Source organism: Callorhinus ursinus, unplaced genomic scaffold (assembly GCF_003265705.2).
Source record: "Callorhinus ursinus isolate GAN/ISIS: 27379988/994484 unplaced genomic scaffold, GSC_fseal_2.0 scaffold46, whole genome shotgun sequence".
NCBI lineage: Eukaryota > Metazoa > Chordata > Mammalia > Carnivora > Otariidae > Callorhinus > Callorhinus ursinus.
Genome location: NW_027397108.1, coordinates 11385720 through 11408743, shown reverse-complemented (window position 1 = coordinate 11408743; position 23024 = coordinate 11385720). Strand labels below are relative to the sequence as shown.

Genomic DNA, 23024 nt, shown 5'->3' with positions numbered 1-23024 from the left:
CCGCGGGTCAGGAGCATGGGAGGACGTGGCGTCTCTGCTTTGTGCCTCCAGCCTGCCCGCCTCCCCCGCGCGCGCGCCAAAGTGTCCCCGTGTGCAGAGAGCCCGAGTCACCTTCCTGTGCTAGTGCTTGGGGCCTTCACAGTTTGCCAAATCTGTTTGCTCCAAAGTGGTGTAAATTTAAAACAAACTAAAAGCAACTTTGGGTTGTTTCTGGGGGCTTGGGGGTGGACAGAGACTGGGGCAGGGATGGGATTTGGGGTGAGCAGGGGACAAGCTCTCTCCTGCCTCCACATTCCTCAGGCGTCTGCCCAGCGGTTTTAAGAGGCATCCACCTCAGAAAACTGTCCCTGTGACGCTGAAACCCGCCCAGGGAGAAGGACAGCCCCAGGCTGTAGTCTCTCTGGGGCCTCTGAGGGGACACCTCCTGGTCCAGAGACATGCGAGGCCCTTGCCCAGACCCCTTGGGAAGCGCACTTGAGTGTGTCCAGCCAGTGTGTCTGAGCTCACGCCACTTAGCTTTTCTTTCAGAGACTAGACTCGTGATTCTTCACCTGGGTTTAGAACACTTAAGAGTTCACTGGGGGTCTTCAGCTATTTCAAGTTGTCACCAAGTTCTCCAAAAACAGTTTAATTTTACTCATTTGCTCAACACAGAGTGTCCTGTGGTCCTTTCTGATCATTTTTGGGTGTCAGCTCTGTTGATTTAGCGACAGGATTGCTGCTCAGGCCCTCTGATGCCAAATCCTACCTGGCAGAGTGTGCGTCCCAGGAAGAGGGACCGCGGGTGCTTGGGGTGACTTGGAACCATTCAGTTCACCAGATGCTGCAGGCCACCCCTCCCCCCCGGGCATGGAGACCTTCATTTCCTCATCTGTAAATTATAGGACACCTGCATTACATGATTCTGGATCCATCCTCCCTCCCTCCCTCCCTCCCTTCTTTCCTTTTTCTTTTCTTTTCTTTTTTTTTTATAAAGGAGAGGGAGAAGCAGGCCCCCGCGCCGTGTGGGGCTCAATTCCAGGACCCTGAGATCATGACCTGAGCTGAAGGCAGACGCTTAACGGACTGAGCCACCCAGGCGCCCCTGGGGTGTATTTTTCTTTTGAAATCTCTCAAATCTATATAATCCTTTCATCTTGACATTCAGAGGGTGATACTGGGTTGGGGTTTACAAAAGGACACTGTAAAATTTAAAATAGGATTTTATTCTTGCCACACAAAAAGAACATGCCGCAGCCAGAGGCAAATGGGCCTGTTGTGTCCCTGACCCATAGCCAACAGGGGATGCTCTGCTGGTCTTCACATACCTCACTCAGAGGGGACTACATTTCCTGTTTCTGTAGAAGGAGCAAGGACTGCAGAAAGGTCCAGCACGTGGGGTTGGTCATATTGCTTTGGTTAAAGTAAACAAAGGAAATGTGTAGTTGGAATAGGGAAGAGTACTTCAATAGTTTTTGACTTAATTTTGGAGATTTTCTTTATATGACACCCAGACTGCACAAAGGGTGAAGGTCAGTGGCAGCGCAGAGCCCCTGTGGGGCAGGAGGGCTGCTCCTCAGCTGCCACATTCAGGCCCCTGGTCTTTCACTGGTGTTTGGTTTTGCAGCATGGTGCATTGGTGACTTGGTGAGCTTTGGTTTGCCAAGTTATTTAGATCATCCACATGCTGACTTCCTGCATCTTGCTAGGTGTTTCTGCAGCCACACCTCTCATCAGGGGAGCCTTAAAGCTCACAGAAGCTATCTGCTCGTGGTGGGGAGTTTGCCAAAATTCTAATATTTGACCGATACAGGAAACTTTGCATTGGCAATAAATTGGGGTTTAGGTGTTTCCCTTATAATGGCAGTCTTCTTTTGTTATTTTCCAGAAATGATCTGCAAGATCCCACGCCAGAATAACAAGAGTTTGTGTATCAGTCACTGTTTCCCATAAAAGTGATGTTCCCCTGGAACAGTGCTCGTACTCGAGACAGCTGTTTGGTGTACAGAAGAGATGCTTCACGCACACTTCTCAGTTTGTCATATAGGCTATGAAAAAGACAAGCCCGGAGACTTGGGATTTAATGAAATTAATAATTACTGCTTTATCATGGAGGCTCTTAAGCAAATTTAGACCATCACCTTTGCATCATCAGTGCAGATACTACCCCAGCTAAAAAGGCAGTGTTATAATGGGAAAAATTTTGAAAGGGTTGCAGGGATCTCCAAGGGTTTGGACCCCATTTTGAAAACAGCTGTATGAAGCTGTTCAGTCTGTGTGAAAAAATGTAGCTGAACAAACCAAGTCACCCTAAGTGTTTATCCACAACTAGAAATTTCACGGCCTTAGGAGAATCTGATCGTGTCTGGTATTTCCCCACAGTACACACAGTAGTGTGCATTTTCAGGGGGGCTCCTGATTCAGTGGACCCCGGGCAGTGAACCTTTCCCGAAGTGCTCGTGGAAATGTAAAGCTCTGCCCCCTCAAAATGAGATCGTGTATCTGTCCTTGGGTGCGTGCTCGTGGGTTCAGCATGCATCCTCAGCTGTGTTTTCCCTTCCTCTGACTCGGTCTTCTGTTGCAAACCAGAGTTACAGATGAGCTCTGCGGTGGCAGGCTGGGGCTCACGCACACTCCTCGCATGGCTCTTCCTGCCTCAGAACCAACCCTGCACCTCCTGTCGTACATGGATTCTCACACATTATTTAAGTCATGTTGCTTACTCTCTGCTCACTTTATTTAATCTTACCTTTCAGTTAGCCTGGTTACTGGATTTAAAAATTTGTCTTTGTTTTTCCAAATCTTGTGGATCTTTAAAGATGATATGGATTGCAGTGACTTAAAATGTGTCATTACATATTTGCTAGTTAGGAGGACTTCTTAAAGTTATGAAGTTCTATAGAGTCAGCTTATAGCAGTCCCCTAAAAATCACTGTCTCTGAATTGGCTGTGATGAGACTACTAGACGGACTTTGACACAAGGCTGGAGCGGATTTGCTTTAATTGGGAATGAGGACCCTGGACCTTTTTCAACACCTCAGCAACCTCCTGGTTTGTTTGTGGGTTTTTGGTTTTGTTTTTTAAGATTTATTTTTTATTTGAGAGAGAGAGTGAGATCGCGTACACGCAAGCTCAGCGGGGAAGGAAGGAGGGAGAGACAAAACCAAGCAGCCTCTGTGCTGAGCGTGGAGCCGGATGGCGGCACTCAGTCTTACCACCCCGAGATCATGACCTGAGCCGAAGGCAGAGGAGTCAGATGCTTACTGACTCAGCCATCTGGGGACCCCAGCAACGCCCCCCCTTTTAAAAAGATTTTTATTTATTTTTTTTATAAAGATTTTATTTATTTATTTGACAGAGACACAGCGAGAGAGGGAACACAAGCAGGGGGAGCGGCAGGCAGAGGGAGAAGCAGGCTTCCCGCGGAGCAGGGAGCCCGATGCGGGGCTCGATCCCAGGACCCTGGGATCATGACCTGAGCCGAAGGCAGACGCTTAACGACTGAGCCACCCAGGTGCCCCAGGCAGATTTGATTTTTAAAGAAATTAAAAGATGGGGGCGCCTGGGTGGCTTGGGGCTCCTGGGTGGCTCAGTCGTTAAGCGTCTGCCTTCGGCTCAGGTCATGATCCCAGGATCCTGGATTCGAGCCCCTCATCGGGCTCCCTGCTCCGTGGGAAGCCTGCTTCTCCCTCTCCCACTCCCCCTGCTTGTGTTCCTGTTCTCGCTGTGTCTCTCTGTGTCAAGTAAATAAATCTTTAAAAAAACACACAAAGCTGTTTCCAGTGGATCCCCCTCCTCCCCCGCAAACTTAGTGTTCAGAAAAAAGCAGCTTTCGGGGGGAAGTGTTCTGGTCCAGGAGTTTGGCATTAAGCAGTGCAGGCCCCGGGCATGAGGCTGTTGATGAGCTTGTGGGTGGTGTTGGGTCACCTCTGATAGCCTGTCCTCTAGGACTTAGATGCAGCAAGGTTCTACGGTCCAGTCAGGGTAGCCTGCAAGGCAGATACTCAGTGAATGTTCCTGAATGAGGGACTGTGCTTTGCCCTGAGAACCTCAGCTTGGGCCTCACTGCTTTTGTTTAGAAAACAGACCAAGAGGCCCATCCTGAAGTTCTCAGAAAAGAAACAAACGTTCTTTTTTCCCTTTTCCACCTGTTGTTGTATAAAATGCAATAAAACATGCAAAAGGGGGGGTGGGAATTCAGTTTAAACCCCACCATCCAGGTAATGAGTCTTATTACTATCCTTTAGAGGTGGGCAATCATGTTCCTTACTGATTTTCTGTGTATTTGTCCTATCAGTTATTCAGAGAAGGGTCTTGAAATCTCTGATGATTGTGGTTTTGTGTATTTCTCCATGGAGTTCTATCGGTTTTTACTTTGTTTATTTTGAAGCTGTTATTAGAGGCTGTTACATCCCCTTGATGAATCTGCCTCTTCATCATTATGAAATGACCTTATCTCTGATGATGGTCTTGGCTCTGCAGTCCAGCTTGTCTGATATTAAAACAGCTGCTCTCTCTTTTGACTAGTATTAGCATGCATCCTTTCCCATCTATTTAAGTTTAAACTGTTTGTCTTTATATTTAAAGAGGGTTTCTTGTAGGCAGCCTTATAGGAGTTGGGTATTGCCTTTTAAAGGAATCCAGCTGGGGCTCCTGGGTGGCTCAGTTGGTTAAGCATCGGACTCTCGGTTTTGGCTCAGGTTGTGATCTCAGGGTCATGGGGTTGAGTCCTGTGTTGGGCTCTGCACTTAGCGGGGAGTCTGCTTCTCTTCCTCTCCCTCTGCCCCTCCCCCCTCTCTTTTTCTAAAATAAATTAAAATCCAATTGACAATCTTCTGGTTTTTTTTTAAATAGACAGATTTTCCCTATTTATTTAATTTTAATTCCAGTACAGTCATGTACAGTGTTATATTAGTTTCAGGTATAGTATATAGTGATTCAGCTGTATACGTTATTCAGTGCTCATTACGACAGGTGCGCTCCTTCATCCCCCTCACCCGTTTCTCACACCCCCCCACCTCCCCTCTGGGGACCATCAGGGTGTTCTCTGTAGTTGAGAGTCTGTTTCTTGGTTTGCCTCTCTCTTTTTTACCCCCTTTGTTTTCTTAAATTCCACCTTTGAGTGAGATCATATGGTGTTTGTCTTTCTCTAACCGACTTATTTCACTTAGTGTAATACCCTCTAGCTCCATTCATGTTGAGAGTCCCAATGCTTTTGACCTCTGGTGGACTTGGTCGGGTCCTGGGCTAACTACACTCTGTCTTTCAGCCTGACATTCATGAGGGAAGTTGGCATAGCATTGTCCAGCAAAGACATCTAAGGGTGATTCAAAATTTCTCGATTTGTGTTGTTTCAATGAGTGAGGGCCTCTGAAGAAGGGCACTTTGGCTATATTTGCTACTTTTCTTCTGAACTTAAGAAGTCCCATCTTTTAAAGCCAACTTTCACATGCCTTTCCTTCTTATTTTAAGAATTAAAAAAAAAAAAATGGCGGGGGGGCACCTGAGTGGCTCATTTGGTTGAGTGGCTGCCTTTAGTTTGGGTCCTGATCCCAGGGTTCTGGGATCAAGTCCCACATCGGGCTCCCTGCTCCTCGGAAGCTTGCTTCTCCCTCTCATTCCCCCTCTGTTCTCCTTCTCTCTCTCTCTCAAATAAATACAAAATCTTAAAAAAAAAAAAAAAAAAAGTACATGGTTGCTTTTCCTTTTTCCCAATTTTTTTTTTTTTTTTTTTTTTTTAAGATTTTGGTTATTTATTTGCGACAGAGTGAGCATGGAGCGGGGAGAGGGAAAGGGAGAAGCAGACTCCACACTGAGCCAGGAGCCCGATGCGGGACTCGATCCCAGGACCCTGAGATCATGACCTGAGCCGAAGGCAGACACTTCACCAATTGAGCCACCCGGGTGCCCGCCGCCATCCGTGTACTTTAAAAAAAAATTTGTATTTTGAAAATTTTCAGACAGAAAGAAAATTGGTAAGGAGTGTAACCAACTGACAGTCTTTCCCTTTTAATGGGTGTTTTAGATGATTTGTTTACACCTGGCATGATTTTTGCTGTGATTGGGCTTAAATGTACTGTCAGGTACCACTTTTATAGCATGAGAAGCTTAGAATGGTGTCCTTCCATGTCTCCTCCCCCAGCCTACCTGCTGCTGTCGTACATTTTACTTGTGTGGACCGGGTTGGTGCTGTTTTTGTCAGAACAGTAGACTGTCTTCAGAAGGAAAGTCTGACGTATTTGCTGTGTCCTTGTCGTTTCTGGTGCTCTGCACTTCTGGTGAAGGTTCCTGTCTGCACCCAGAGTCCTCTCCCTCCAGTGGAAGGACCCCATCACCATCCTTACCCGGCAGTTCCCATACTTGCAGCCCTCCCATCTGGAGCGTGCCGTGATGCTGGTGCTCATCTTCACAGACTTGTGTGACTCTGAGCGGCACCTGTGTTTTTGGAAGATTTTCAGCGGGTGTTGAGTTGGAGGACGATGGATATTTTTCTTTCAGTTCTTCACAGATGCTGCCTGGCCTGTGCTCACCGTGTTCCCCATGAGTGCCTGCTGCCGTCCCGTCCCGTCCCGTCCCTCACCTCTGCTTGCTGGTTCTGCTCTGGCTGCTCTCTGGGGTGGCCCGGGGTTTGGTGTTCTTCGTGTTTCTTTGCTTGGGGTTCATTGAGTGCCTTGGATCTCCGAGTTTACGGGTTTTCCATCAGAATTTGAACTTTTTGTGCTTTACTTCTTCAGATATCTTTCTGCCCCTCACCCCTGTGGGGCCACCAGTGCTCGGCTGTTGAGGTGCTTGCAGCTTACCACTTGCTGACCCTAACTTGCTCTTGCTCTGCAATCCCTCTGGTCTGTGCTCAGTGTCCCCGGTCTTCCCTTCTGAATGCCTCTGCTGCTGGCAGTCCCACCTGGTGTGTGTCTCCTCTCCCACGGGCATAGTCTTCACCCCCAGAGGCTCCTACCTAGCATGTCTCTAGTTCACATGTATTAACTGACTGATGTCTGCATCTGCTAATTTGCCATCTGTGTCGACTCTGGGTTGGTTTCGCTTGACTGGGCTTTCTTATTATGTGCTCTATTTTCTTAATTGCATGCCTGGGGGTATTTTTTTCAACATACTTTTTATTTCGGAAAACTTTTCAGATTTTCGGAAAAGTTATAAAGATAATAGAGAGTTCCTGTACACCTCTCTTCCGGCTTCCTCTCAGTGCTAACATCTCATGTTACTATGGTACCTTCCTTAAAACAGCAGCCACCATCGGTGTATTGCTCTCAGCATAAGTGCAGACTTTATTTAGATTTCCTCTGTTCCTCCTAATGTCTCTTCTCTGTCCCAGGACCGCATCCAGCACATTGGATCGTCCTGTCTCCTGGGTCTCCTCTGTTCGGGGACAACTTCTCCATCTTTCCTGGTCCTCGTGACTTTGAGAGTCTGCAGGAGCTCCAGCTAGTGTTCTGTACGATGTCCTCTATTTGGGTTTGTGTGACGTTTTCTTCGTAGACTGGGTTTTTGGTTTTGGGGAGAGACGACCACGGAGAGGGTGTGTCTTCCCCTTACATCCCGTCTGGGGGGTGTGCTGTCCCTGTGGCCTGTGGGGGCTATAGCCTCGGCTGCCTGGTCATGGGGGCAGCGGCCAGGTTCCTGCATATGGTGTAGTCACAGCCCTGCTTTTGTCCTCTGTCCTTCAGAGCAGGCTGTGGAGCCTAGCGCACAAGCAAGGGGAGGGGATCGTCTCCTTGTGGGGAAGGTTTGTGTTTTCAGCCCACTCCTTTGTTTCTTCAGTGATTTATTGATGTCGGTATGGACTCATGTATATTTATTTTGTACCATGCTATTGATTTTTTGCTCAGATTGTTCCAGCTTCCATGTCTGGGAGTATCTGGATGCCAGACGCTGAGTTTTGCCTCGTTGGGTGCTGCATAGTTTTGTATTCCTGTAAATCTTCCTGGGCTTTGTTCTGGAATCCAGTTGGTTCTTGGAAACAGTTTGCTCCTTTCAGGTCTTGCTTTTAGGATTTGTAGGCAGGCCAGGGCCTCGCTCAGTTTTGGGTTAGTGCTCGCCCTGCCCCCCACCAGTGCCTGTGCCGCACTCTGGCCTTTGGAGCCCAGCCCTGCCTCTCATCTGTGCGTGCTTCCCTGCCTGCTCCTGGGTTGTTTCCTGCTTTCTGAAGACCCAAGGGGACTTCTGCACGCCTCTGGATAATTTCCTTCAAACTATGTCTTCTCTGATCTAAATATTCCCATTGACACACACATAGCGTTCTGACTTTTTAATCCTCTTGAGGGTTTTTTGTTTTTTAAATAAATTCTGTGCATGTTTGACAGACCTGCATGCAAAGCAGAAACTGCTTCTACTCTGTTTCATGTCATTTTAAATAGTATTGTTTCATTTTATATCATTAAAAAGTAACAAGGAAAACGGGAATATGACCCTGAGTATAGCCCGGGGCCTGGGCCGGAGCAGGTGGTCAAATTGGAGTAAGGGCTGTGCTTTTTTAACAGCATGGTGTCTATGGGTCTTTGGAGTTGGATCATTTCACTGTGGTGATGTGTGGTTTTCATGTTAGGGGAAGCCTAGTGAAGGGTGTACAGGAACTCTGCACTTTTTTATCAGTGGAAATTATTTCAAAAAAAAAAAAAAAAGAACCCAATAGGAGTACAATCCTTTCTCCCCCCCCAAGTGGACGTTTATGACAGTGTTTCACTAGATGAGTGCAGTCTTAATAGAAGTGCCTCAGACTCACAAGTATGTGGCATGTATTGCAGGAGCCCCTCCTCCCCCCATCACGGGAGTCCTGCCCGCCTTCTCCAGGCGGGAGCTAGCGAGTGTGGCTCTGCCAGAAGCCGGCCTCCTGACCCTTCCTCCCCCGTGTTTACATTCCGCCTGCATTAGTCATTGGACTGGCTGTGTTGTTCTTTAACTTGGTGTTATAGCCCAGAAATCTTGTGTGCCTTTCCGGCCCGGCACTGTGCCTGCTTTCACCCTTGCCAGCCGGCATGGTCGGTCTCTCCCTGCTCTTCTGCCTCATGGGTCCCCGCCTGGCTGCAGTGCTATCCGCTGGCTCCTCACAGGGCCTTCTGCGTGGGGGGCCCTCGGCTTCTGACCACAGCCGGTGCTGGGAGGCCCGGCAGACTCTTTGTTGACACCTGAAGCCCTTCCTGCCTCTTGACCTCGGGTGTTAGCGAATGATTCAGGGTGTCTTGGCTGCCGGGGGCGTGCACTTGGGGCATACCACCAGGACTAGAGGTCTGCTTGCCTGCAGGTGGCCAGCGATGGGCCGCAGTCCTCGGGTTTCCAGTTTATGAACATGCTGTTTAAAAGAAGTCCTTGTCTGAAAATGACGGGTTTTTGTTTTGACTTGATGTAATTTGTGCTTGTCAAGGCCATATTTTCTTAAATAACAATGTTTGTTAACTTGTAAAATTATCTGCTCTTTGCACCTACCAGAAGGTGAGAGGTGATTGCACCAGGTCAGGATTTGCACCTCCGTCATTACTTGGGTCCTGCAGGCTTCTTGTAGAAACACTATTCCCTGGCACTTGTGAGCAGTGCCCCCGTTCCCAGTGCCCCATTCCTGCAGCGATCCTTGTAGGGAAGAGAAGGCCTCCTCTTCCCCAGGGCGTGCTGGCTTCTCCATTCTCAGCCGTCAAAGCTGAGGACAGGGTGCCTTGCTGGGCAGCAGGACCTTGGTGAGCGGTCATGTCCCCGTTGGCGGCAAGGAGGAGCATGGGCAGGTTCCCTGGGACTGCCTGTTCTGCCCCTTTGAAAGCCTCGATGTCCTGCTGCGGGAAGGAAGAAAGGTTACGGCCTTGTCACTCTTCGTCACCTAACTTCTGGAAATGCGATTCTCCACAAGAATTCATTTTTGCACTGTGGAGTTTGTTATTTTTTGGCCCACATTAAAAGTAGATAAATTGTTCATCTGAAGTCCAGTATTTTTTAATCAGTAAGGGCTTTACTTAAAACATGAAAATCTGGAGCTACTGAGGGTCTAGGTCCGGGCAGCCGCAGAGTGTGGTAGGTTAGCAAGATGAACAAAGACGTGCAGATGAGAGCAGCGATTAACCAAAAGTTGATAGAAACTGGAGAAAGAGAACGCCTCGAAGAGTTGGCTGAGAGCTAAATTAATGGAATGTGGCCGGAAGGACCAGTTGAAGGCACACTGTAAAGAGGTAATTAAAGAAAAAGGACTAGAACATGTTACTGTTGATGACTTGGTGGCTGAAATCACACCAAAAGGCAGAGCCCTGGTACCTGACAGTATAAAGAAGGAGCTCCTACAAAGAATAAGAACATTTCCTTGCTCAGCATGCCAGCCTTTAAGATTGGATGAGATTGTGTTGTTTTATGGTTTTATTTCTGAAGGTAAAACTTGCCATAAATTAGGAATCACTTTCCCAAAATAAAATCCTTCTTTGTATGATGGTATACAGTTTTCAGCAGTGATGTATACATTGTATTGATTTTTTCCCCCTAAATGTGTTATTTTAATAAATATCTCATGAATGAAAAAAAAATAAAACATGAAAATCTGAGGAGCAATAAGGAAACCCTGGCACCCCTTTTGGCTTTGGCAAATAGGACAAAGCCAGTTACTTGCCACGATTTTGTTGAGATTGTGGTCCTTAACTTTTTAAAGCCGATTGAGAGGGCTTAGAGTTCCTCCTTCTCTAATGAGATTAGCTCAGATATTAAAGTTGGACCCTCCACAGTCTGTTGTAGAGGTTTGGTGACCCTGGGGTAGCTCATGGCATGGACAGGAATGAGAATGACCAGGTGGCACCCATATTGGAGATAGTTCACTGTCCCAGTTTGCCTGTGGTGTGTCTGGACATTGGTCCTTCCTGCACAAGCCCGTGTGATTGGACTGAGAGAGGGTCTCCTGGAAAGTAGGCGGTGGCAGCCTAACATTCAGGTCTGGCTGAGGCACCAACCTCTTGGTCCCCTTGGGGCGCCTTGTCCCCATGTCACCCAGCAGCAGGTTCTCCACACGGTCCTGTCACTACCAGCACCGGGCTTTCTGTTACCAAAAAATGAAGAATAGTGCTGAGTGGGGTTGTTTTCTTTCAAAGACCATGGCTGATGGGTTGTACTAAAATGAATTTATATTTCTGAAGTCTTTGAAAACCTTTTGAGTTGAAGAAGGCAGACATGGTCCTTTGATCATATTTGTTGCTGGGAACAGGACCTTGGCTTCTCCTTTCTCATTCAGTGGGACTGAGGAGGCCACAAAGAGCAGCTCTTGGCCCAGCCACGGGGACATGTGGCTTCTCCAGGTTCTTCTTGTGCCTCCTCTCTGCACAGCGAGGGAGGAACTGTGGTGGTGGTTGTTGACTTGCAGAATGGGCTTTCCCCAGTTTTCTGGGTCGGGGGAGCTTGGTCGGGTAGGTGGTCGCTTCGCAGCCAGAGGCCAAGGTCCTCAAGAGCGTGATGGCCATCTGTTTGGTCGTGGTAGATGGGGCAGATCAGAACGTTCTCTGTCTTCGGCTGTAAGCAAGCTGTCCATTCACGTGCTCTGGTTGTAAACCACTGGAGATCTGTTCTTAGCCATGGAGAATTGGAACCTTCTCTTGAAATTTGTTTTCAGAAAAGTTACAGCAGAACAGTATCAAAAGGTTTTGTTTGTCAGGTGGCCTGCAAAACATTTAGTGTTTTCTCAAATAACTCAGTGGTCTGATTAGAGAATAATGAGGATAATATAAATTTACAAATACCATAAAACATGTTTTGTTTGTTTAATAGTTAGCAATAAATTGCATTTCCCTTTTTTTTTTTTTTTTTAAGCTTTATCAGTTAATTTGAGAGAGGAAGAGCGTGTCAGAGGCAGGGGAGAGGCAGAGGGAGAATCTCCAGCAGACTGCCCGCTGAACGAGGAACCGATGTGATCTCAGGACTGATATCACGACCTGAGCTGAAACCAAGAGTCAGACGCTCAACCAACTGTGCCCCCCCCCCCCGCGCCCCATAAATTGTATTTCTGAAGGCAGAAATGTAAATCGCTTTGACACCTGGACCTTGCCTTCTCTGATTTTATTCGTTTCTTGCTGGTGGCCAGCAGAACCAGTCACCCTCCAGTCTGACTTGCTGTGAGGTGGGCATTTTTATCATACCTAGGGCTCTTGTGGGCACATTCTTCCCGGAAGTTGAACACCTTCCCTGCCAAACTGAGGATGTGAGCAGGTGGGTGTTTTATTGTTTTGTAAAGACCCTAGGGAAAGACAGTCTCAGGTCCCCTTGTTGACCGTCACTATGTTCTGGAAGCTCTCTCTTCTCTCACACAGACTCTACTGTGAAAAGTCACCTCTTCACGTGTTCCCATGCACGCACGTGCCCACACAGGCCGTGAACAGCTCACTGACCTCCCGTGCTTCTGGCTGCCGACCGTTAGACGTGATTTCTGTAGAGTGTGAGTGTGAGGCCAGAGGCCATCTGCTTGCGGCAGGAGGCAGCAAAACATCATCTCCTCTCCCTTTCCAGTTTTAAAGTTTGATGATGTTTCCCCTAGTTTTGTTGAGATACAGTTACATATAACCCTGCATACAGTTAGGGGTAGGGTTAGGGTTATGTGTGTATTGTGCAGTGATCCCACAGTGGATTGATCCCACATCCATCATCTGACCGTTGTTTTCTTGTGATGAGAACTGGTAAGGCCTCCTCTGCCCCTTTCCACAATGAATCTTTTCTCCCCTGACCCCCCAAGTCACCCACATCTGTGCCAGCCCCCCGTATTTGATCTGGTCAGAGGCACCCTTCTCACTGTTCTGCCCCTGAACTCTGGAGTTGAGATTTTGTCATTGTTTTTTCTGTATCGGTGTGCGGAGATAGGTGTTGTGTTCTGGATCTCGCTGTATTTTGATACCTAGGTGACTGACTCACACCATAATCTTGCTGGCTCAGAAACAGTTCAGTGCAAGTGGCTGCCTGCACAAAAGGCGGGTATGTTCCCAGACACCTTAGCCTTCTTCACAAGGTGTGTGCTTGGACGACGACGACTTCTTCTTCTTTTTTTAAGGATTTTATTTATTTTATTTTAGAGAGAGAGAGAGTGCGGGTGGGGGAGGGCAGAGGGAGAGAGAGTCTCAGTGAGACTCCATGCTGAGCGCAGAGCCCGATCTCTCAAGACCCTGAGATCGTCACCTGAGCCAAACCCAAAAGTGGGATTCTCAACTGGCGGAGCCACCCAGGCTCCCTGAGGTGTGCTTGGACTTGTGTCCCCTCTTGAACACCACCTGTCCCAGAATTCCGGAAGGCTGTGCATGGGTAGCCCCGTCCAGCTGGCCGCAGGCTCTCTGGGCTTGGCTGGAGCAGTCGCGTCAGTCCCTTCCCTGAGTGCTCCAGGCCTCAGGGTTTGAGGGTGGGGTCTGAGACGAGCCTGAGAATATCCTTCCCTGATTCAGGACAGGGTCGGAACCATTTGGATTCTTCATATTGCCAGTTGATTTCACTGGAGTGCCTCCTTCAAGGGGAGCTGAGGTTGACAGATACAAAGCATGGGAAATTCCTGTGTGGTGCCAGTGGGTGTGAAATGTGGTCACCTCTCTGCCTGGAATTCATGGACATTGTCATGGGGACAGGAAGGTGGGGGTGGGGTGGGATCCGCACATACGCCCATTTGGTGCCATCATAACCTGGCTCAGATTCTTGGTTTTCGCCCATCTGATTGTCCACTTGACACCCGTGGGGCCTCAGCTTGGCTCTGGCTGCCAGCCTCCGCTTGTTCCTGGTGTACCTTCCAGGGTCACTTCCCATTGCACAGAGGCGTCCATGTATACGTGGGGGGTTGTTGGTCTCCCCCCTGCCCCGAGGAGCTAGTCACAGCCGGGAGGAAGCTTTTGGATTTCCTTGGGAACTTTAAATCACGTCACTCCTGGTAGATTTCTATTCTCTTGCAGCTTTTTTTTTTTTTTTTTTCCTCTCTTGCAACTTTTAACCACAAAATGATCGTTTCCCTTTGTGGTTCCTCCCTGTTTATATTCCAGATGACCTTGGTCCCCATACCCTGTCTCTGACCTTAATCAGCACCACAGCATCTCTTTTGCCTTATGTCACAGGCACGTATTTCCGGGTGGCAAGAGGCTACTGGTCACTCTTGGCAGCTGCCTGAAGATGAGACAACCAGCAGAGCCACAGGGACTCGTCTGAGTTGGGAGGGAGCTTGTGATTTCCCTGTTCGTCCCATTAGGAGCTGTCCAGTGGGGAGTCCATAACTGAATGCCGCTGTCTGAGCCTTTTCCAGGGTCATTGTTCTGTGTTAACTATATGGGTCAGTCCCGCTGGAGAGTCAGTGACTGAGGATAGCCTATGCACATTCTGTGGCACCTTGGCACAGACGAATCATTCCATTCTGGCTCTTTTCCTGTTCAGCTGAGCAGTGGAACCAGGTCAGGATTATGGGTCCTTGCCATTTTATAAACTAGTGTGGAGCCAGGCACAGCAGATCTGGGTCATGAGTTGTGTTTCCGAGTTGATGGAGAGAAAGTTTGCTCCGGTGTTAACACTTGTAATCTTAAGTGGAGAGGTAGGGAGCGTTGGTTCAGAAACCTAAGCCCCCTAAGCAGCAGGTTCAGTGTGATCTCGTTTTTTTGGCTAAAAAAATGCACACCAGGGAGCCTGGGTGGCTCAGTCTCTCTCAAGTGCCCGACTCTTGATCTCAGCTCAGGTTTTGATCTCAGGGTCGTGTTGGGCTGCATGTTGGGCGTGGGGCCTACTTAAAAAAAAAAAAAAAAAGCACAGCAGTGTCTTGCTGGGAGACATGAGTGGTAGGGATTGGTCTTTAGTTCTCCTCTAATGTGTCCATGTTGTCGAAGTGTTTTATAGTAAAAACGTACTGCTGTTTCCACATTAAAGAGTTGTTTACAAAGACAGACCACACTTCATTTCCACTTCCTGTCTCCAGACCCCTTGAGCCAAGCCAAGTCGGGACTGCAGCTCTAGGGTGATGGGGAGTACGAGGCAGGCCTTAGTTAGCGCTTTACTGATAATCAGGTGTTTTCGGTAACTTTTAATAACTGACAGTGGTGTGAAAGTTGAAAATCCAGACAAGAAAGAGGTATTGACATGGCATAGTTAGGACTAAATAAATGGCTTCGTTGATTATTTGTCCTTCTTGGTTAGGCTGCAAGGCTAGGACTTCACGTGAAGCAGAGACTGACACATTTCTTTCAGCTCTGCTTGGGGTGTCCCCTGCAGGGGCCACTAGCCTTTAACGTTTCTGGTGGCTTTTGAGGGCTCCAGGGAAAGGAGGGAGGAGGTGGGGCAGCACAGACACACTGTCACCTGTCCCAGGCCTCAGGGAATGCCGCCAAAGAATGTACCCTTGAGGTAACTCAGGCACCCTGACTGCCACGGCCAGGCCACGGGCCAGAGAGCTTGAATGGCTGCACCGTGGTCACCAAATGAGTGACGCGTGGCTCTCAGAGGTCTCCTCTGGCTTTCTTCTGCCCCTGTCACCTCTGTTCGTGGGGCTGAGAATGTTCACTAAACAGTTGATGGTGAGGTAAGTTCAGTGAAAACACACACGCGCGCGCGCACACACACCCACAGCAAATACCTCCATCCTGAATCGTAGTCACTGAAGGGCCTCAGCTTCTTGAGATGAGAATTTGAAAGATGGGTTCAGTGGACTGTGTTCCCCAACAGGCCTGTCGGGGGGGCTTCTTTCTGGCTTTGGACAGTTGAATGCGGCGGTGTGTGGAACCAGAGCTGTGTGTGCTGTCCTTGGGGCTGCTCGTGGGGGATGCTTCAAACCCTGAGTCCGGCTGGCTCCATACTGGTTCACGGGACTCGGCAGCCCAAGGCAGTGAGTCTGGGTGCAGGGAGCTTTTCCTCTTCCTGTAAAGGTTTCTTCTGGAACGGTCCTGAGGCTGTGCTTCACAGGTCAGCTGAGGACATGTGTTCACCTGGAACCAGCTGCCAAGGTGAGGGCGCTTGGACATGGATCTAATGTGTGGCTGTGCTGTGCGGTGCTGCTCCCTGGGGCGCAGGCCCCTTGGATAGCCTGCCCAGCCTCTGCATGCTCCCCCTTGTTGAGATGAAGGCGATACCCCACCTGCAGGGAGGGAGGACGCTGTGTGTGGCAGGGTCCACAGCCTCCCGGAACCTGGGGGTTCTTTGTGACCATCCCCTTCTTTCTGACCTCTGTGCAGGATTAACTCCGTCTTCCTTTTGGAGTTGGAAAGCGTGTCATCCCGTGTGAGTCACTTGTTCATGTAACTAGGAAATCACATAGCCTTGTGTAAACTAGAATTCTTTCCATAATCCAGCTTTTTGTCGACAGTGTGAGTTTGGGGCTTTTACAGGCTGTCCCCTCTCCGATGCCCACCCCTGCACGCCCTTTTCGGATGGATGATGAACAGTCTGCTCAGGGCCTGGGCACTGGGCCGGTAAGCACCTTGGCTGGTGCATCTGTGCAGTGAGCTGTCCTCTGGAGCACCTGCTACGGAGCGGGTCTGCTCGCTCTCTTCCCGTCCTCAGTTGTCTGTCTGTGTCCCTGACCTCAGGAATGATGTGCTGGGCGCGGGTCCCATTGTCTCGAGGCCAGAACCCTACAGTGCTAGTGCCGGTCACTTCAGTGAGGACTGATTTGCGTATTTGCCACCAGCTCCCCTTAGCACTCTGCTCCTCTCCCTCCTCCCCCACCTCCCCCTCAGAAAGCACACTGGTGGGAGAGCCAGCCTGTGGCTGTCCGTTCAGCAGCTCAGTCAAGTTGCCCTGCACTTTTCTCTAGATTTTCTGCAAATGAACCTGTGTCCTGGTGATTTTTGTTTTTAAAGAAAGACTTATTTGGCCTTACAGCAAAAATGTTCACTCTTCACTGCCCAGGGCACCTCCCTGGGTTGGGCGGTGTCCTCAGTGTGGGTCTGCAGGATGTGCAGACCCCCGAGGATGCAGGTGTGGCCACATGTGCTCCCAGAGTAGCTTGCCAGACAGGTACCTGAGGCTCATGGTCGTCCACAACTGAGGAGAAAAGGAGTTACAAATGCACCGTCACTCTGCAGCTGGGATGCCAGAAATAGCATCTTTCACGGTGGCTTTCTTGGTAGAAAGGAGGCTTTGATAGATGCTCATTTATACTTGGACCTGAATCAGAGCTTGAGCAGTGCAGGGATGCAGAAAATAGAATGTTTGGTGAATAAAGACGAAGGTGTATGTGTTTAAGAAGTGAGGATTGGAAACTGAAATGATTAGGTCCTGCAGCAGGTTGGTTTCTGAATTTTTTTTTTCACTTTCAAAATTTTTAGATGAAAATTCTGTATCTTAAGAAATCATTGGGAGTAGTTACAGCCTACATGGTGGTGACATCCTGTCTGCCCCCCACCCCCACCCCCGCTCACAGCCAGTCCTCTCCTGGCATGCAGGTACGCATCTGACGTACCCGGGGCTGTGTGCACTGTGTCCGGAGGGAGTTTGCATCCACAAGAGCAGAGAGGACCCAGGGGTGGCCCTCAGAAGTGTGCCGGTGCCGAGCACACTGCGGGAGCTGCTTCTGGATGCCCTGTCAAGGTCTGCGCACACGGTTAGTTCATGCAGGCTGTGCCTCTCCAGGCTCTTAGCCCAACATCCAGCTTCCAAGCCATATTGACAGCCCTGTTCATGTGTTACACTGGTGCTTCTTCTTCTTCTTCTTCTTTCTTAATTCTTATAAATTTTTCATTTCACTTAGAAACTGGTAGACAGTCTATCTCAGAAATTCTTAGATTTTTTTAAATGACATAAAATGCCCAAGTGTGCCTGGTTTGCTGAGATGCATGTCAGCCTCCTTCCATACCCTGCTGACTGCAGACTGCTCCTGGATCTGCTTCATGACTAGTCTGGGGCAGGCGTGGGGCTGTCCCCACCTGCCAGGAACCAGTCACAAAGGCTCTCCAGGCATGTCCCAGCTACACACATTTTAGGGCCAGCTTTTTGAAGAATATTCGTGGGCACAGGTGACTCCATGCTCTGAGTCTTCTTTCTGTTGGTCGGCCCTTCTCGAGGGGTAGCAGAGTTAGTACATCCAGATGCATACCTGGGCTTGGCTGTGGCTATAGGCACCTTGACCTTAGATTCCTCATGTGCCGTCCGTACCCTGTACAATGACATGGGCCTGAAAGGACTTTGCCTTGACACAATCTCTCCCCAGTCCCACCTCCCACAGAAACATGCCCAAAAGAACAGTGCCCAAGAGTTTTCTCAGAGTCCTCCAGACTCTGTGTCCCCTCTCCTCTGCTCTGCTTCTCCTGGCTGTGGTTGTCACAGAAGTGACTCCTGACCACAGTCGGGGTGCCTGCAGGTCAGGGCCTGTGGGGTGTGTGTGTGTGTGTGTGTGTGTGTGTGTGTGTGTGTGTGTGTCTTTGCCCATGGAGACTCAGACTGCAGGGTGTGCTTTTGCTCACCCTTCTTGATCTTCTAGCCACTGCTAAATTCAGACTGTGTTTGCTTATCACCAGGTTCATAATCAGGCTTATGGACAAATTTAGATGTGTTTTTCTTAGGCTGTTAATATTCAAGATCTTTTTGTATACCTGTATGTTAAAGCCCTGAAAAAATACCATGCTAGTTAATCACGCTTTATAATCCTATTACTTTTGTTTCTACCTGAATTATCTGTACCCTAATAACACGTAGTTTAGTATCTTTTTAAGCTCCACATTTTTGTTATTTTCTGTGGAAATTGTAATGGTGATTAGGCTTCAGTGTCAGGATCAAGAATTGGGATGAAGCATCACTCACTGGGGTGGTGGACCTCCGGGTTTATCAAGTCATCGTTTATACATGCAAATGGACATATTAATCACAAGGTTTTTGAACCTGGGTGTTTTGACTCATGTCTTTTCCATACCTTACCTGGACAGAGGTGCTAAAGTGCTTTCTTTAATCAGGGCTGTCTAGAGGCGCTCCTCTCATCTGAACTAAAATGTCCCAGGTGACAGTTTTCCCAGGAAAGGCTGCATAGGTGGTGCAGCCCAGAAGCGTAGGGGAGCACTCGTTCCCCACACGTGCGGCCTCCGGCCATCTGTCTGTCCTCTCTGGGGCCTTGCTGGGGAAGGCAGCTCCGAGCAGGGCTGGCTAGTCAGCATGCTAGGCCTGGCTAGGCACAGAGGGTACAGAAACAGGGGAACGTGATTGTGTTCCAGGAGAAGTGTACTTACAGAGACAGATGATGGCCGTGAGTTGCTGAGCCCTGCTCTCTTTCAGTACTTTCTGATGAAGAGAATAACTAGGATCAGTAAGCACAAGATCTGGTTGATTGCTATTAAAATACTGTACATTTGGGGGGTGCCTGGGTGGACTACTGATTTTGGCTCAGGTCATGATCTCAGGGTCATGGGATCAAGCCCCAAGTTGGGCTCTATGCTGGGTGTGGAGCCTGCTGGAGGTTCTCTCCCTCTGCTCCTCCCCCTCCCTCTCTCAAAAAAATTAAAAAATACTATGCATTTGCAAGTCTGATAGTAAAGTTTTTAAAGAGTTTTTCTGCATAAGGGACATATTTAAAGGATATGGGGGAGGGGAGAAGGTGAAGGAAATCACCAGGAAAATAATTATTTAAAAGTTTTGTCTTTTTGCAACATTGAGGCGCTGCCCCCGCCCCGCGCTTTGTCCATGCGCTGGCAAGCACAATTGTGTATCAGTCTGAGTTTGTCCCAGAGCATCTAGGGATTGTTTTCCTTGCCTGTAGGCTGGGTTTTTCTTTTCTTGAGTACTTGTTGGGTCTTAGTGCTGCATTAATTGTTTGTAGACCTCAGGTTCTCACAGTTCACCTCAGTTATCAGCAGTGTAGGCATCTTAACAAATAGTCCAGTAACACCCCTGGTTAATCCAGGTTCAGAGGAAGGAGATTTGCAGAGAGGAGGTGAGGATTTGGGGAGGGAAGGGACGGGACAAAGGCAGCATTAGGGAACTTTTCCAGATCAAAGCAAGACTTGAACTGAGTTTGGGTCTTGGGACATGAGCGTTAGGGAGACGCGCCAGGCAGCGATCAGAGCTGGGGGCAGTGGGTGTGCGTTGCTTTGGTGAATGAGGCAAGGGGAACTGAGGCTCAATAGGTGGTGGAGGATGCGTGGGACCCCCCAGCTCAGAGGCAGATCTGACCGCCTCTCCACTGGCCTGTCTGGTTTGGTTGGCGGGGAGGCCTCCTTCCATGTTGGGGGGAGAGCTGCTCCTGTTTTACAGAGTCCAGATGGCCCTAAGGCTCTCCTCCAGAAGCTGGCTGGTCTAGATGGTCACTTGGGCTGGGGCCCAGGACCCTGACCCTGACCAGTGGGTCCCGTCTGCCGAGACTTAAGCGGCCACCTCTGTGTCTGAGGGGCTTAGTTTTCCGAAACAAGTACAATCAACAATTCTGATCATAAGTAATTATGCTGATCACACCCATCTCATAAGTGTGGAAGGTACGAGGGTAGGTCAGAGAGTGTGTTTGCTCCACACCAGGTTGTGTTCTTGGAGCGCCCCCCCCCCCCTGCCGGGGGGGAGGGCCCTGGTTCAGTGTGTTAGTGAGAGTCCAGTGTGGTGATTTGCCGTGTGGGGCATCTCAGGGGAACGTGAACTTCAGACGTTGGTATTAGTCACGTGCTGGTTATTTTCTTTGTGGAGTGGCTGGATTCCGGCAGTGTTGTGAGCTGCATTTAGCATCTCATTTGTACATGTCTACCTTCTAAAACAGCATTTTTCCTGTGGTTCAGGAAGTCTGCACCGCATCAGGCCTGTGATGAGGTCGGAGGCATAGCTTACTGTACGGTCTGGTCTTTCCTGCGCTCTGAAGTGAGATGTGTGGACTCTGAAGTGGATTTTCCAGTACCTGCAGACTATATTCCTCCTCGTCACGAGGAAGGGGCTAACAGGGAGCCCTCCACTGCTTCCTGCCCCTTTGCCTTGGAGCCCCCCCCGGGGTGGGGACGGGAGTCAAGCACTGGGGGCCTGCAGGGGGCAGCACGGCACGGGAAGAAGGGGAGCTACTCTGGCCGCGGTCACGGTGCTTGCTGGTGGGTACAGGTGTCACTGGTGTGCCTGCATCTGCAGGGACTGGGATGCGCCACGGCAGGTGCTGTCTCTCCCAGCATGGCTGGCAGCACTTAGCTGGGAGGTGCCGCGAGGCCACGGTCCAGTGTCGATAGGGCAGATATTGCCTCTTACCCCATAGCTATACCACTTCCTTTGGTATGATTTTGGAAATACAGCTTTTTTGTTCAAATTCACCCATTAGCTTCGTTTAGGATCTTGGGAAAGTGACTTAACTCTTTTGAGTTCGACTGGATGACCCTTGAAGGCCTTTTCGTTACCCATGACTCCCCCAGGCTCCCTGGCTAAGCGGTTCTGTCTCCTTTCCATCCAGGGATCTGAAACAGTAGGAGAGCTCACTAGCGATGACCTGAATGTTTATTTTTTTGTAATGAAGACACTGACTGTGGTTTCTCTGGCGTTCCTCCGACGTGTGTGCGCAGCCGCCATCCTTGAATGACCCTATGAAATTGGGTCATACGGGAACACTCGTAGGGGACGGATGAGCAGTTTAGGCTGAGAGGATGGACAGTGTATTGCCAGGGAATGACATTCAGTGAACCACCGAGACAGGGCAGCTTTCTGACTTCACATCAAAGTTAAGTTGTTATTTATCTTTCCACTAACAGTTGACAAAATCGGAGAGCCCGGTTTCAACAGTCACTCCCATTTTGCCACATCTATTCCCTTCACCTGCTTATTTGTGTCTGTTTTCTTTGAAAAATTTTTAATTTTAATATTTTAGAGTAAATCTCAGACATCACGTCATTGTACTTGCACATGCTCGGCAGTATCTCTAATAGTTGAAGACTTTGCTTTTTCAGCAGTGCCTGGTTCAAGCAGCTGGTGCTCATGACCATCCCTTGAAGACCCGCTGACTGCCTTGCTCCAGAGCAGGGGCTCCCTCTCGGTGGGCCTGTTGCTTGGGCTTCCTGCAGACCCCTCTTGTAGGTGGCTCCCTCCACCCTCTTGATGGGGGAAAAGATGGGGATGGTTCTGTGTGGTGGTGGGTGGCTCCCTCACCCTCTACGTAGAGGACAGCATTGTGTGGCTTTTTTCTTAGGCTTGGAGTATCATATAGTACATCTTATTATGTGCTTACTTGTTCTTTTCCTCCTAAGGGTGTAAATTCTAGTGGTAATGTTTCACAGAATTGAATGTTTAAAATCTTTTATGAGAGAGTCAGGTACTGTCCTTGGTTGTTGTGGTTTTTTGGTTTGAAGTGGGAATCAGTGGGGAGGCCCTTGGGCTCAGTGCAGACCGTTCCTCCTGCTCTTTTTTTTTTTTTAAAGATTTTATCCATTCATCTGAGACGCAGAGATACAGAGAGAGAGAGCATGAGCAGGGAAAGAGGCAGAGGGAGAGGGAAAAGCACGCTACCCGCTGAGCCGGGAGCCCGATGTGGGGCTCGATCCCAGGACCCCGGGACCATGACCCGAGCCAAAGGCAGACGCTTAACCATCTGAGCCACCCAGGCGCCCCCGTTCCTCCTGCTCTTGTGTTCTGGAATCCATTGCTCTCTGGCTCCAACTTCAGAGAGCTTCAGTAGGACTTTAAAAAAAATGGTTCTTGGGGCGCCGGAGTGGCTCAGTTGGTTGAGCGTCTGACTCTTGATTTTGGCATGGGTTGTGATCTTGGGGTCATGGGGTCAAGCCCCACATCGGGCTCTGCACTGGCTTTGGAGCCTGCTTGGGATTCTCCCTCTCCCGCTGTCCCCCCGCACCCCCTCCCAACGTGCGTACTCTCGTGTGCACATGCCCTTGCCCTGTCTCAGATAGATAGATAGATGGATAGATAGATAGATGATAGATAGATAGATGGATAGATAGATGGATAGATGGATAGATAGATAGATGGATAGATGGATAGATAGATAGATGATAGATAGATAGATGATAGATAGATAGATAGATGGATAGATAGATAGATGGATAGATAGATGGATAGATAGATGATAGATAGATGGATAGATGATAGATGGATAGATGGATAGATAGATAGATAGATAGATGGATAGATAGATAGATAGATAGATGGATAGATAGATAGATAGATAGATAGATAGATAGATAGAT

At 49.1% G+C, this 23024-nt stretch overlaps 1 protein-coding gene and 1 pseudogene across 13 annotated transcripts in view; both read left to right on the top strand.

The window, feature by feature from the left end:
- The window catches only part of ANKRD11 (ankyrin repeat domain containing 11), a 191564-nt gene that overhangs the window by 89208 nt on the left and 79332 nt on the right, over positions 1-23024 (top strand). For 2 of the 13 annotated variants that reach the window (XM_073882419.1, XM_073882423.1), the window contains one exon: positions 21774-21896. The exons of the other annotated variants lie outside the window; for them this stretch is intronic. The gene's annotated coding sequence lies outside the window, so the exon portion shown is untranslated. The remainder of the gene's footprint in view (positions 1-21773; positions 21897-23024) is intronic. 13 annotated transcript variants of the gene reach the window in all.
- On the top strand, positions 9965-10296 carry LOC112814750 (transcription and mRNA export factor ENY2 pseudogene; annotated as a pseudogene).